The sequence below is a fragment of the Bombus impatiens genome, unplaced genomic scaffold (assembly GCF_000188095.3).
Source record: "Bombus impatiens unplaced genomic scaffold, BIMP_2.2 scf_0197, whole genome shotgun sequence".
Classification (NCBI taxonomy): domain Eukaryota; kingdom Metazoa; phylum Arthropoda; class Insecta; order Hymenoptera; family Apidae; genus Bombus; species Bombus impatiens.
This window is the reverse complement of record NT_176616.1, coordinates 2,559,756-2,563,612: the sequence shown is the minus strand read 5'-3', so window position 1 is coordinate 2,563,612 and position 3,857 is coordinate 2,559,756. Positions and strand designations below refer to the sequence as shown.

General features: G+C 44.0%; 1 protein-coding gene across 1 annotated transcript in view; it reads right to left on the bottom strand.

Moving 5' to 3' along the window:
- Positions 1-3,857, bottom strand: part of LOC100745935 (discoidin domain-containing receptor 2-like) — a 92,877-nt gene that overhangs the window by 35,635 nt on the left and 53,385 nt on the right. The gene's annotated exons all lie outside the window — the stretch shown is intronic.

The window sequence follows — 3,857 nt, the reverse complement described above, 5'->3', positions numbered from 1 at the left end:
CGGTAACCGGAGAGGCGGAGAAGAAAAGGGGGCAGAGCTCCTCCACCTGGCAAGGCGATCCACGACCCAGCTTCTCGTATTTCCCTGTCCAATTACGTTTCTCGTAGAGGAGAACAAGAAGAAGCAGCGTAGAAATCCCTGCAGGACCTTCGCGAAAAATGGAACGAGGAAGAGCTGAAAGAATCTGACCGGGTACATCCATTATAGTATTCCCTTGTTTTTTTCTTATTATTCTTCCTTTCTCCTCTCTCTCTCTCTCTCTCTCTCTCTCTTGCTTATCGTGGACGTGCTTTAAAAGTGGATCGAACGATTGTATTCAAAGAAATTGCGAGGAAATAAACGGGCAGGAATTGTCGATAAACTTTTTAACGAATCCCTTTTGCCATCGACGAGGCGTCGCGCGACGCGAGGTTGTTCCAAGGACTCGCGAAACTCGATTGCCACGTTCCAGGCGATTCGTCTCTTTCTTTCGAGCACCTTGGCCTTTTCTTTCCATCGTTTCCGACGCTGTTCATCGTTATTCCAAAGCATCGGTGTTTTCGTTAAGCTTCACTGGAGGTGAGAGAATCCGATGAAAATGTCGGTTGAAAGTTGTTAACGGTGAAACGGACTGAATCTATTTTATAAGGGTAATGTCTCGTATAAATTTGTGACTTTAAAGTCGAAAATACAATTATCGATCTTCTTGGAGGTTCTCCGTGACGCTTACATAATCAATTTCCAGCGACAAGCGTTCCCGCACCGAGAACGATTTCCCATTTCGCGGACAGGAATTATTCGTGGACATCAGTCACACGGTGGTCACATTTGTAGGGTGTGCCGTTAGACCCGGGTCATTTTTCTTCGACTGCTATTTCCTGCTTTCTATCCCCCTTTCGCCCTACGATCCTTTTCTTTCGAAATAAATGAGCGGCTGCTGCTGGATCAACGAGCATGAATTTCACGCAGAGCACGCGAATGAGATCCGTATGAAATTATCTGTCTAGAGGAGGGGTCGATTTCGAAAAGGGTGCACCGAGTAAAAGGGTTGTTCCCGATAGGGTGGCAAACTTGTCTAAATAAAGTAGTCGAGCTGACGCGTCATTAGCAACAGCCCGTTGCAGAAGCTTCTGTTTCGAGGCTCCTACAAAAGCCTTATCCTTTCAATCGATGAATCGTTTCGGATTCGTTTCGTCGATGTTGCCGGCCGATTCGTTTACCTGTGTAAAAACACGATTTCGATTAGGATTCCTTCCGGAGATCTCGTGAAATGATAGAACACGATTAAGAAGGGTTCCCTTTCCAATGGTACTTTTCTCTCGGATCATTTATTATCCTCAGAAAATCCTGATATAATGACCAATCCTTTATTAGGTCGTATAACACCTTGACGATCTTTCTCGATGGAATATTTTCTGTGCCACGGTTATGAAAGTTTCTTTTCAGACCTCGATTTTCTATACATAAATATTTAATATCCTCTTGGAATATTATTATATACTTCAGATATACGACCTTATCGATTCAACGATCCCGTATTTCGCTTGAGTCTACGTCTCAGCTTTTTCCAACCGCTATTTGCTCGACGGGAAAATTGTCCGCCGTACAGTTCCATGTACATCCTTTGAGATGGAAAAAACAGCGGACGACGGAACGTAGCCTGGAAGAGTTTCATGCCCACTTTATGAACCTGTTGTTAGGTGGGCAAATCTCGCTGACAAAGGACCCTTTGTGCCACGAATACCTTGTATAATGTTAAGTCTTCTTTCAGCGCTGTTCCTTCGTGGTCTCGGTTTGTGACGCGTTATCTTCGATGCGACGCGTTTTGCCGCGTTTAATTTAAGAATAAAGAAGGAAAAACAGATTACACGGTGTTCCATGTACGCGTAGCGCATACACACGTAAGTTGATTTCACACGTGGTTCTACGAAAACCAGCGCATTTAACGTTGCCTCGATCGTTGGTTGATTCTCTTTTCATTCATCGATTCTTCCGCTCGAAGAGCGTCTTTGAGGTCTATTTAGAAATGCTCTTGGGTTAAATGATAAAGCTCGGAAGTCGAGTTTCGTGACACGGTTTATACGAGGAGGGCAGACTCTTCTGTTCAATTGTTCGGTGACTCGAGCACCGTTGCGTTTAATCCCTCCGCTACGGATAACAAAGAATTTTTCTTCACAGAACCATGGCCGCTCGCTGGAAACGAGGAGAGTTTTAGCGCGTTTCATTCTTGTTGTTCCGGTACCTTTTTCAACGAACGCCAAAGCTTGTTTAATCCCTTCTTTCTTCTCCCGTTAGATTTTTCTCTGCCCTCGGTTGCTTCTCGTTTTTCTTCCTCCTTCTATCCGCCGGTTTGTACATCATCTTCGAATTAATTGGATTTCTTTTCCCGTGACTGCGCCGAACCGGACCGTTCGTCGATTTAATCGCACGGAAAAATGAACTAATTCGAAAGACGCGAACGAAACGGGACAAGGACTCGCATTCGAGGCTACCGTCAATTTTTACCGCTAACTCGACGGAGAACCTTATCCACAGAGACGTCGATTCGAGATCTTTGAATCCGACAAACATTTTCCAGAATCTTTTTCAAATATTATTATCTACGAGTATCTCGAATACGCATGAAATCTAAAGAATTTGTTTCGATCTACTAGAGACTACGATTCTCGATTCCCAATTATTCAATTTAACAAACATTTTCAGAAGATTTATCAAACCGTACGCTTAGTATTTCAACGCCTAAAACTCGGGTGAACTTGTTCGTCGAATATCGCGATTCGCAATTCTCGATTCGCACAAAATTTTTGTGGATATTTATTAAAATCTTAGCTCTTATATCGTGTTTTAAAATGAAAGATCTGCTTCGCATTTCACGATCCTGGATAACCTCGTGTTTCTATTATAAATCCTCTTTATACAATACGGAAGACAGAATATTCTGTAAACGCGGCTAAACTCGACGCAACGAGACGATTTCCATCGAATGCCGCGTTAAATCGTACGGAAGCTGTATTCGGTCGAGAGGATCGAGGACACTCCGTTATTCGTACGTTCGCGATTTTATATCGTCTCGTTGATAAAACGCTTTAACCTGTCTAACATTCGTGTCGTTATTTCTGCTGTCTTCGTCCGGACAACTTGATTTCTATTGAAACAGCTACGTTGACCTGTCCGTATATACCGAAGGCAGACCTGGTTTTCATTCGCGTGGAAGAAAAATATGGAGCGCTAGCGGGAAAGAGAGAAGGAAAGGAAGAAAAAAAAAGCAGGGCAAAGGATAATAAAACAAGCAACGAGCAGCAGAAGCGGTAGCGAAGCGAGGTTCGATTTGCGATTCATCCTTCTGTATGAGAACTTATCCACCTGTTATCTTTCCTTTTTTTCTTTCTTTCTGTCTATAGACAGCGTGTGTACGACTTAATCGAAATCGTTTGACTGACAGATATATAATAAGCCGTTGTCAATTACCGTGTATCAATTTATATACACACGGGCCTGGTTTTATTCCTCGATGATTGACAGTCGCTGGCTGGTCTGTCAGATTGGTGTGTACGGGGTGGAAAATCGGTGGGAGTGGAAAGAGGGTTGAGCGCGGAATCGCGGAGCCTGCGAGCCCCGGCAGACTACGAGTCACGTCAAATCCGAATGAAACGACTGGAATTACAAAAAGAAATACCGTTTGTGCGTTCCTTCTCCCTACGGCGTTCACGACCAAAAGTCTGGGTGCCGCAAAAACGATTTTGCGTCACAAGCAGAAATTTTTCGTTTTAAGTTTTCGCCGCGGCGGCAGTACGACGCGTGACAGGACTTTCTTCCTTAGCTATTGTTTTTATCCTGCGATACGTTTTTATCCTCAGACCCGGGGAACGAACGCTGAT